General features: G+C 36.7%; 1 non-coding gene across 1 annotated transcript; it reads left to right on the forward strand.

The window, feature by feature from the left end:
• Positions 1-10,109: 10,109 nt before the first annotated feature.
• Trnay-aua (transfer RNA tyrosine (anticodon AUA)) lies at positions 10,110-10,181 on the forward strand. Its single transcript has one exon. It is a non-coding gene; the product is annotated as a tRNA-Tyr (tRNA).
• The last annotated feature ends 2,598 nt before the right edge of the window (positions 10,182-12,779 follow it).

Genomic DNA, 12,779 nt, shown 5'->3' on the forward strand with positions numbered 1-12,779 from the left:
AGGAGGATCTAAATACAAACATACAATATTCATGTTTGTTACATATCGTGGGCGAACGTATATAACAGAAGCACACAACAATCACGTGTCGAATAAGTGTCACACTTGCGTGCGGTCTGCGCTCCTATATTAGACACATGCATGGTCAGCTCATTACCGTGGCACCTCCCTGTGTTAATATCACTTTCTATACTGTACTTTCATGTCCCAGTTGCATTGTCAGACGACCTGTATGAATATTCATGTTTCTATCAGATAAAGGTTAGGAACTGCTCATACTGTCAAACGAGTGATTTGAAGCATGATTTGGGATGACAGTTTAGAGAGATATGAGCATTAGGAAATTGTCCCAACTGGCTGAATCTCACGTGAAAGTTTTGCATCTGCATTAATCTAACAACAGGATATACTTATAATATATATGAATATTCAGGCCCAGCATGGATATGCATTAATTTAACAAAGACAATCGGTTGTAACATGTAGTTAAGAACACCTTAAAAGCGATTCACTATTCTTTATAACACTTTATGTAAACATTTCACACGATATTGAAGTAATGAAATTTAAAATTAAAATTGAATATTTTCATCGACCAGGATTGAAAATAACTTGTCCTGTATACTTGGCACTAACTCAACAGGTATACACTGTTTATGACGTAACATATTGGTCATTGATAGTCATACCATTATACTGTTACACTCATAGCATTTCCCCCATGGAGACAATTTGTCTGATTTCAACGAATATCGATGACTAGAAATCATTGCATCGAAGTTAAAACCGCCAGGAACGTGCTTTTGGAATCTGTTAGAATTTTCTAGCCTGTAAAGGAAATGGAGATACCATTGACAACCTTTGAACAAAGGTTCCTCTTGAATCAGGCTCCTTATCTCATGTAAGCCCCCCCCCCCCTTTTTAAGGCAAAAACTGTATATTCCTTAGATTTAGTACGATTGATTCTTATCATGCTGTAACATGGACAGAATTGATGGTGTTTTGCTAGCATCCAGCCTTATTTATAGATCCTCCTCCGTCGAGGGAAGTCTTCTTTTCTGTTTATAGACTGTCATATCTGTAGAGCTATTAACGGATAGACCCGAGGCAAACTATCAACCCCCGCATCTTAAAAGACGTAAAAAGAAACGCTTTAAAACTCGATCTGCTATGACTTAACATTTCCTATAACGTGCACTGGCCTGAATGTTACAAAACAGTATTCAAAATAGAAAAAAAAGAAAGAAAAAGAACAAAGAAGGCGATTCTCGTAAGGTTTCTCGACTTTCAGAATGGATCATGGTAATGGATCAGTAAGTGTCGTGCACACAGGAAGGGGATCAATGATCCATATGATTACATATTTCAACAGCGGTACCGCCACACTCTCCACCTCCCCATCATACCCCCCCACCCTCGCCTTGACCTTTCGTTCTCCTCGTCCAGCGTATTTGTATAGATCAAATTAAGGCGCTAGCTCACGAACTGCTATAGTTAGAAATAATGGCGGATTCTCCTAACAAGAAAGGGAAAATATGGTTGTACTGATAGTCCAGTAAAAACTGATTGTCCGGGTGTCTCCTCTTTAAGACGCAGTTTTTTCCATTACATAATTGATATCGGTGAATTGAGAATTCTCGGTTAGAGAATATTTATATTAAAAAAAGGGTGATAGGTTCGTTACCTTGCGTAACAGTGGATTTGTATCACTTTAATGTTAAGTATATTAATTGAACCAAAATATCTGGGTTGTTAAGATTTTTATTGGAAATCATGCCATGCCTTTGGAGAATAATTTAATAAATAATCTCGTTGTTCATAATAAATTCAGTTTGATCATATTACGGCAAGGTGTCACTGATAATGTACAACGTGTCAAGTGTCCAGTGTAAGATAGCCGTATCGGTATTCTCCACGGCATGCGTGACCACAATACAGTGTGTCTAAAGTGAATGGGGAATTGATATAAAGTAAGGCTAATACTGTCATTATACGATAGGCCTCAAGATGGATGAAATCATCACATATACTATCACGTGGTATTAAACTCCCACGTTACCGGGCAAATTTGTGGTTGTAAAATGGATCCGTCAACATTTCACTGAATTTTTGCAAAATTTGCTTCAAATTATATAAACGATAACATTTACGACGTAACAAAATAGCCCTTATTCTCAAAAACAGTATATAGAAACAAACAGAATTAATGGAAGAGAAATTCGCATATATTCTTTGTTTTTGATAAAGTAATTGATATACATTCAATTATTGAACATGTCGTTTAAGAGTGTACTACGGCATTCGTTATTTGCTTTGTTAAGTATGTAATATTCAACCAGTAAATATATTTGAGTTTGTACTAAAATGCAATGGCATCTGACAGCTTATCATTTAATTTGCAACTGAAGACATATAGTACTTTGCATGTAAATAGTTGCAGGTGAACTTGCAGCGCAACGTATACATTGCATCATTATACAAATATATATATATATATATATATATATATATATATATATATATATATATATATATATATATATATTTACAACACTTTGATTCATGCATATTCCAAACATTCCAAAGCAGGTACCCTTCCAACAAACCCATACCTAAATGCTTTGAAAGACACGAATTCTTTCCTTTGTATATTAAATCAAGATCGCGCACCTTCAACATAAACTGCATATTTAATGAAGGCTACATAAGTCGTTCCGGGAAGTTTCCTTGTGTATATAGCCTACACGGACTTGTAGGCACCGGTGAGATACTTTACGAATTAACACTGTCATTCTGATTATCTTCTCTGATTGCAATCCTCATTATCTATTTAAGACGCATGACCTCAATAAGTCAGTTATACTTAATCGTCTGCTAAGCAGACGAAGGGGTTTGTTGTATTTACCTACGGATTCCTTCAATGCAGTGTCACCATGCCACATGCATCATGCATCATCACGGAGCTTTATCACACTCAACTTGTCTGCATTCTTCGGTCCCTCGCAACATTACTTGTCCTCATAATGTCAACACAGTCGCCCCAGTGGTGTAATACAAGACCAGCATATAGCTATTCTCTGCTCCTGTTGGGAAATAATGTGTATTTTGCTGCAGTATATAGAAATGAACAAAGCCTCATACCAGATTAAAACTGCTCTTCTGTATACAGCGTATTCTAGTTATAACTCCTCACTCGTTCTAAAACATTTCAAATGAAATTTAGTCGGAATTCGTACAGTTGAGGATAATTTGGTTGCTACGGTATATGCTTATTTGAAGCTTTAAGATTAACCAAAGGGGTATTAATGTCGCCGTTTATATCAAGGTAGCGTTCCGTGCTTACAAACTTTAAACATTCCCCCAACCATCTCTTTGTAATTTTACTTTATTTACCACCAGCCCCTCCTCTTTCTAAATTTACAACCGGGACGGAAATATCCTGTGGTGATATCGCGGTTGTGTGTCATGGTGGGAAGGAGAGGGGGTTAGGGTGGAGAGGAGAGGGAATCATGGTGGAGAGGATAAGGGGTCATTGGGGGCAGGGTGTCATGATGGGAAGGAGAAGGGTCAAAGTGGGAAGGAGGTGGTGGCATGGTGGGAAGGAGAGGTGGCATGGTGGGAAGGAGAGGGGTTCATGATGGGTAGGAGAGGGGTCATGGCGTAGAGGAGATGGGATCATGATGGGAATGAGAGGGGTAATGGTGAGAAGGAGAGGGGGTCATGATGGGAAAGATAGGGGGTCATGGTGGATAGGAGGGTCATGGTGTAGAGGAGAGGGGATCATTGTGGGAAGGGGAGGGATCATGGTGGGAAGCAGAGGGGTTTATGATGGGAAGGAGAGGGGTTCATGGTATAGAGGAGAGGGGATCATGGTGGGAATTTGGAGGGATCATGGTGGGAAGCAGAGGGGTTTATGATGGGAAGGAGAGGGGTGCATGGTATAGAGGAGAGGGGATCATGGTGGGAAGGAGAGGGATCATGGTGGGAAGGACAGGGATCATGGTGGGAATGAGAAGTTTTTTATGAGCCATATTTAAAAATTTGTATATGTAAATTAAAGCACAACTAATCAATTTATATATCTGTGTGTTTGCAGAAGCAAAGTTACTTACTAAGAGTTCGTCGAGAATTTTTTTTTTTAAATATATATTTTATAACCTAGCAAAATCAGAACAAATATTACTAAATGATCAAATGCGATTTCGGGTTGACATTACAAGCGCATAATCGGTGTCTTCAAGCATTTATCAAAAATCGTCAAAGGTTTTATTAAATAATTAATTTTAAGTGATTCGAAACCGGGCAACTGTTGTCATAAACTTTTCGTGGATATTAATTTTTTAAATGTTGTTATTTTTAGTGAATATTTTGACCTTTTCACTGGTCAACATTTTTGCAAAGGAAACAGATGTGATGACAAAAAGGTTTGTTTTCTTATTCATTGTTCTAATGTTTTTGAGGAAATCATCATATTTTCATCTGCAAATTATGCTTCACATGATACATTAGACGTTTTTGTTTGTTTAAAGAAAAACACAGTCAAAACTAAGTTACTATGTTAAAAAAGAACTTAAGGGGGTTTCGTGATTTGAATTTTTAATAACATAAATTTGAATTAGCGTGAAGTCGATGAGATTGAAATTTAAGAAGACAGAGTTTAAAGAGAGAGAGAGAGAGAGAGAGAGAGAGAGAGAGAAGGAAAGAAAGATGAAGATTAATAAGTTGTTTTGTCTTTGTTTTGTTTTAGGACATTAAACTTCTATAGGCGACCTGTATTAGTCTCAGCCAAACTGCGATTTTCTTTTACGCATGCGCACCCGCAAAATACGTCAAACTGTAAACAACATTGACACATAAACTTCATCATCTGTCTTTTAGTTGTCAAACCAGATCGGGTTATTATCTTAATTTGACTACTCACGATTCAAAATTGCTAAAACGTTCTTTCTTTTTGCAAATGTATGAGAATAGTTCGAGAAAAAATTGAAAAAAAAGAAGAAATATTTTTGTTTGTCAGTATAAAGCTAATTTACATTGACACTCAATAAGAATAGTTGTATGTGTTAATACTGTTATCATGTGTTTTGATCATTCATCATAAACAGTGAGACGCAATGGCGGGTATCATTCTCTGTAAATGATCATGCCATTCATGCAAAGTGATATTATTCAGGATTATTTAACACGAACCGACGACCTGCTTGCCTGCATTAAAGGCTGCTCACCGGTTGTTGTAGTTGTTGTTGTCTGTGTGTCTATTTGTTTTACTTTTTAAAATGTGGAAGAGTGTTCAAATTAATCATGATAAATTTGACAGAGGTCCCCGTCATAAAGTCGCGTGGATAGTCATTGCGTTTTGAAATAAATAATAATAATAATAATAATAATAATAATAATAATAATAATAATAAAAATAATAATAATAATTCATCATCATCATCATCATCATCATCATCATCATCATCATCATCGTCATCGTCATCGTCATCGTCATCGTCATCGTCATCGTCATCGTCATCGTCATCGTCATCGTCATCGTCACCGTCATCGTCATCGTCATCGTCATCGTCATCGTCGTCGTCATCGTCATCGTCATCGTCATCGTCATCGTCATCGTCATCGTCATCGTCATCGTCATCGTCATCGTCATCGTCATCGTCATCGTCGTCGTCGTCGTCGTCGTCGTCGTCGTCGTCGCCGTCGCCGTCGCCGTCGCCGTCGCCGTCGCCGTCGCCGTCGCCGTCGCCATCGCCATCGCCATCGCCATCGCCATCGCCATCGCCATCGCCATCGCCATCGCCATCGCCATCGCCATCGCCATCGCCATCGCCATCGTCATCGCCATCGTCATCATCATCATCATCATCATCATCATTATTTTTAAATGTTGTCTTTTTTTCTGTGATTATGACTTATCAAAATTAACATTCCGCCTGAAGTTACTTTTTAAATTAGGTACGATTAGGTCTATTTTCATTGCAACATAACACTATTGCCCAATGAACCTATTTTCCTACAACAATAATTTTTTTATAAGCAAACATGTCGGTATCACCGATTCAGCATCGAATGGGTTTATAGTAGCCTACTTTGTCCTGTAACACCTCATTTTCCTGCATGATGAAAGTTAATATCCTCACTTCTTCTCTTCGTGTTTTTTTCTGTTTACCCCTGTTTTCATTTTACTTAGGATTCAAATCTCAAGGTAACGAACGTGTACTTTATTTTATTTATTTATTTATTTTTTAATAATTAATTTTATCTGGTACGTTATATGGGACGGTAACAAAGGCACGTATCTAGTAAGCTGTAAGCCACAACTTAGCATGAGACTCACAGACAGCAACACGCATGGAGTTAACCTTGTCTTCTGTTTAAACTAATATTTGATTTATTCTGATTTGTTTTTCATTTGTTAACAAGACATGACGACAACAGCTAAAACAAAGCTTAAATTAAATCCGTTTCACAGTTTCATTGACAGTAGTATCCCACTGTGATTGTTGTCCTTCATATATTTTCCACAGATTTATGGCACCAAAACGAATTCGAAAATGATGAATATTTGCAGATGTATGCAACTTGAAATTGTAAGATTGCCAAAAGCGGTATTTGCAAAAAAAAAACATTTTTTGAGGTATTGCAAGCACACTCTGATACTTTTTTCATGGAGAAAACTAGAATTATTTTTAATTATGATAAAATCACATTTCTATGAGGGGAACATACAAGTGGGGTTAGTGAATCATTCATTGCATGTTTTTGTGCCTTAAGTAGTTTGTAATTTTGCTTCAATCTGTTTTTGTATCTAAAACTTGGTATCAGTTTCACTGTTTAATATATATTTAATACCATAAAAACAAAATTTAAAAAAAATTCCACGTGGGACACATCACCATTATGAGCGGGTTAGTGCGTATTTGGAGTACACAGTGGCTACCAACACTAATGAATATTAATGAGATATTAACAAACGATTGCATATTCTCGACTGTTCTTATAAGCTTATTAGATTCGTAATAAGGTACACAATAGATATGGTTATTAAAAAATATGAATGAGAAACTGACAAACGATTGCATATTCACGACTGTTCCCTATCGGCTGAATCGATTCGTACTGATTTACCCAATGGTAATCATGATTAGTAACTTATGAATATCTCATCAATATTCATAACGAGCAATATGAAATAACAAGTAGTATATTTGCTGCCAGTTTCTCCTCGCCAACCCATAATATTTATGGAAGATTAAGCCGGGCTTTGCTTCAGACAAATACTACAATTTGTTTTTCTGCACATTTCCGTTGTGGTAGACGCTTCTATCGCTGAACGACTAACCTCGTTAATTGTGTCAGTTTGATTGTTGCGAGAAGTCAGTCTTCCAATCACTTTATTGTTGTTGGCGAAAAAAAATGCACCGTCATACACTTACATCATATTTAATGTCCATGATTATGAATTGTCAATTGTCAACAACTCTGTAACTGGACGACATACATTAGTCACTCCAAGATTAATGTATGTCGTCCAGTTGTTGTTGACAATTCATAATCATGGACGTTAAATATGAATGTAAGAGACAGACTTCGGTCAGCTTGCGGCTTTGATAAGCCAATGAGGCTTCTTTGCGAGTTCCTGCTTGCAGGAGGATCATACATACACTCTGCTTATACTGCGCTATGGACTGATGAAACCTACAATGTTGCTATTCCTTTCTTTCTCTTGCTCTCTCTCCCTCTCGTAAGTTATAGGGCATCAGCTGGGGAGATGAAATAACTCTTCCATCCTCAGGAATGTTTTCAATTAAATATTTTCGGCGATTCAGTTTACCAATAAAAATAAACAAGGAGAGTTAAACGAACACAAACTGTTCTTGATTAGAATCATCGAACTGATGTCACTTGTTTAATATTCTCGTAAGATAGACAAAATATGAAGGAATATAAACTGAAATAACTGCCTGAAACTCAATTACGTTTTCTACAAATTTTCGTATAACTTAGACGGGTCGCATAATAAAATTCCATCCTGCCGGTTAGTGTTGCGGTCGTTGACGTACCCCAAGACGGATAGAAAATCGCTCAATGGGTCGTTTTCAGAAGCAGAATGGGCAGTTTGTATTTTATATTCACAAACGGTATATAAATATAGATATAACTTTACGTACGGTAAGGTTCATAGCTTAATGAAAGTTATGTTGCACCTAAACCTCTTATGTAGCACAGTGGGTACTTATCTAGCTTTAGCAAACGCTTGGTTTTGAAGATAAATCCATAGCCTGGTTTATTGTGATGAATTAAATCCTGAAAAATCTCCAAATTAAACAAAGAACATTAATTACACTAATTACGTTTGAAAGACAGACGCATTTGCTTATTCCCTGCATCACCCCCACATCCCACCCATAAAAGGAAGAAGAAGAAGAGAGAATTACTTAAACGAAAAGAGTGTGAACTTGGGAGAGTAGGCAATAATTTATATTTTTCGGGCAATATTCTAACAGAAAATAGGTATAAAGGCCTACAAGATGTACAAAACCCTCCAGGTAGAACCCATCCACTTACCACCTCACCTCTCCACCTACCACCCCACCCCGCCCCGCCCCTACACTTACCACCCCACCTCTCCATCTACCACTCGCCCCTCCATTCACCACGCAACCCAAACAAACCCCCTCCACCTTAATCCAGCCCCTCCTCATATCCTGAAAACTCCATCTGTACCATCACCATAGAAAATCTTTTCCACGATTTACTTCGAGAAAGAAATAAAACTAAAATATTTCTTTTACATTTGTATGATTTCTTATGAACATTCCCCCTCCCCCACAAACACACAAAGATAATAGTTTAGTCACGTAAACATATCCGTAATGCCTCCAATATACGTTCTTATTTTTTGTCTCCATAGAAATTCAAATACTAAAGAAAGATAAAAGAAGTAAGTTACGTGATAAACAAATGTTCGTATATCTGATGTTACCAAAGTTATGAAGCTACAGTTTTATGGTTGTTATCGTGCTTCAACCATTCACTTTAAATATTTCAATAAATGAAGGAAAATGTGTGAATTCATATAACACCAGCTGCAGCGCACACCATATCCGTTCAGCTCGACATTAATGTTGACCATGTGAGCTTTTAGCTACACCGTATTCCACGACAGCAAAACTTAGCCTTCTTTCTTTTTCTGGGTCGTTTTCATTACTAGCTGAATAACTGCAGGAGGTATAGAATTATAAAATCCATAGATTAATCAAATGTCTTCTCTGAATCATGAATAAAGTTCGTATTAATCGGATGATGCTGGGTTGTTTAGCATAATTACTTTCGGAAGATGTAAAAGTGAGTAGAAACTTACGCGATTTCCCATTGGACGGTTGTCATCATGCTGGCTGCAGGCAATGCATGATTTTGAAAAATAATCAAGTCTAGAGAAAAATCTAGGTAAACTTTTTTACTAAGAAAATCTCTGCTCATGAAGATTAATTAAAATAATAATCATTAAAACTATTGATACCAGAGAATTTATAATGATTCTTTACCTTAAATATCTTAGCCTATGGCTAATTAAAATTAACAGAACATTGCCTGTAGAGATGGACCAAATTAACAAGCATGAGCTATATATTATAATCATCTGTCGTTCTGAGTATAAAAAATACGTCTGTTACTCGATTTCGTACGAGTGACACGAGGGTGATTTAATTGACTTGAATAGTATTTAAGTTCTGTTAAGTGTTGAGTTGATTTTCCAGCAATTTTGTTCTGCCCGCGGTTCTAAACATTTATCTTTTGATTATGTTGGCCTAGAGGCCTTGTTATACAATCTTTCGAGGAATGAATTGAAAATGATATAAACAGTCTGAACTCTCAACCAACTCTCACCCATATATGTATATATATATATATATATATATATATATATATATATATATATTTAGGAATCACAAATGATTTCGAGTTGGTTAGAATCATGTTTGATCTCTAGAGTAAGGCAAAATATGTCACCAAAACAGAACTAGTATTGTTCGATACAGGTGACAAACGCCTACAGTGGAATTACGACCTTCCGTACCGGTTTCGAACCTCTGGACATACAATCAGCGTCCATAGCTTAGTGGTTAGGGTGTCCGCATATAAAGCGGGAGGCCCGGGTTCGAACCCCGGTGGAGGCTGGAAGTTTTTTCACTGTTCTGGATTTTCCAACTCACTACGATTTTAATTATATATATATATTTACTGTATATTATTTCATGCATATTACACACTATACACCTGTTTGGTTATCCATCACCACTGTGTAACTTTGTATCCAATGTGGACAAACTCATTGGTTGTCAGTTTGTAATCTCCATAGTTTTGTTATTATTACCCGAAAAATGATGTTTAATATTGGCGGATTTTGTTTGCGATGGGCTCTGGTTATTTATTAGAATACGACAAGTGAGTGCCCCCGAGTGTGTCTTATCACAAAATGACAAAATACGAAACGGATCAGTAAAACATATCTCATGTCAAACGGGCTACTAAACAAATGCTATAAAAATTCCCTTTATGCAATTGAAAACGAAAAGAAAGAACTTGCAAGATGTAATCAAATTCTGTCTTCTTCTCTATGACTTATTTATACCTGAAATGTTATCTGTTCATATTAAGACTTGAACATCACCCTACATTAACTTCAAGCCACAGGGTTGCCAAACTATCTAATCGTAAACGCTCTCATGCATGTACCCCACGAAGGGTTAGCAAAGATGAAGTTTTCCAAAAATTATTGTGCCCTGGTTTTGAGGATCGTTATTACTGAACAGAATATACACTTAACGCAAATTAATATGTCAAATTAACAGGAAGGTATTGTGAATATCAATGAACAATGAATGCTAGGCGAGTGTCCTATAGTTTGTAGCCATAGCAACCGTAGATGTAGAACGGCAATATAAAACGTAGACTAATGGAAATATTGCTAGCCCACCACCGGGATTGGAAACCGTATGAAAACAATATTTACCCCCTTTCGCACAGCCTTCACAATTGCTGCCAATTCTCAGTTTGCCTATAAAACCATGCATGCACGTAATTAAAGAAGAGATGTATTTTGGTTTAAAATTCTGTAATACGTGGATCGAGACTGGTACCAAATCAACTAAGGTAGGAAGAAAAACGTAAAACCGACTCTAAAAACAATGGTTGGGTTGATTGAATTACGGCAAACCTGTAACTACGAAAGACTTTGAAGGAATTAGCCTCTGGTATTCACCTGAATATCAAATTCACTTGAATTCTTTAGTTATAAACTAGTATTCTTGACATTGTACTGTAGTAATTTACTATAGTCATTCGAGTTTACTGTAGTCATTCGAGTTTTCTGTAGTCATTCTAGTTTACTGTAGTCATTCTAGTCTACTGTAGTCATGCTAGTTTACTGTAGTCATTCGAGTTTACTGTAGTCATATGAGTTTACTGTAGTCATTCGAGTTTACTGTAGTCATTCGAGTTTACTGTAGTCATTCGAGTTTACTGTAGTCACATGAGTTTACTGTAGTCATATGAGTTTACTGTAGTCATTCGAGTTTACTGTAGTCATTATAGTTTACTGTAGCCATTCTAGTTTACTGTAGTCATGCTAGTTTACTGTAGTCGTTCGAGTTTACTATAGTCATTCGAGTTTACTGTAGTCATTCGAGTTTACTGTAGTCATTCGAGTTTACTGTAGTCATTGTAGTCTACTGTAGTCATGCTAGTTTACTGTAGTCATTCTAGTTCACTGTGGTCTTGAGTTTACTGTTGTCATTCTAGTTTACTGTAGTCATTCTAGTTTACTGTAGTCATTCGAGTTTACTGTAGTCATTCGAGTTTACTGTAGTCATTCGAGTTTACTGTAGTCATTGTAGTCTACTGTAGTCATGCTAGTTTACATGTAGTCATTCTAGTTCACTGTGGTCTTGAGTTTACTGTAATCATTCTAGTTTACTGTAGTCATTCTAGTTTACTGCAGGCATGCTAGTTTACTGTAGTCGTTCGAGTTTACTGTTGTCATTCGAGTTTACTGTAGTCATTCGAGTTTACTGTAGTCATTCTAGTTTACTGTATAGTTTTTAGTTTTTAGGTTGTAGTTCCATGTAAAGCAGTTGATTATGTTTAGCGCAATATCTCCCGTCGTATTCATACAAGGACATATAAAGTTAAAGGTTACCTTAAAGCAATTACAGAATTTTTTATAATATCTTCCAGGCTCTTGAGACACGGTGCTTAGGCTAGGTAACTGTTATAATAAAATACACTGTGTTAACAGTTTTTGAAGAGGTTAGAAATCAAAATCCCCTCTTCACGACGTGCTCAATGAGAGTCGGATTAAATTATTAAATACATTTTGTATAAAATGAATTTAAAGATTGGCGTTGACAACATGTGGCCAGAACGTGTGGACATCAGAGTGTGGACAATCAAATATTATCTACAATCATAATCGCTATCTAAGTCGTTAAGTGTATCTGAAAAGAAACGTGCCTGGATTTGCTCTGTTGCTATTTACACTTTCTGGTTCACTCCTGGCTGGCAGAGTTCAGTAAGATATAAAATAAAATCCCAACAAGGTTGACATTCTCCTTGATAAAGTGGCAAAGTGGAGATGGTGAGGGGGGGGGGGCCGGGGGGTTGAGGTGCACATATACTTTATGCAATACCTGTCTTATAAAGCCTTTATAAGTTGTGAGTTTTTATTGGTGTACCAATTAACAATATTAATATTTTCTCTCCAATTTTCCAATATC

Source organism: Apostichopus japonicus, chromosome 3, assembly GCF_037975245.1.
Source record: "Apostichopus japonicus isolate 1M-3 chromosome 3, ASM3797524v1, whole genome shotgun sequence".
NCBI lineage: Eukaryota > Metazoa > Echinodermata > Holothuroidea > Aspidochirotida > Stichopodidae > Apostichopus > Apostichopus japonicus.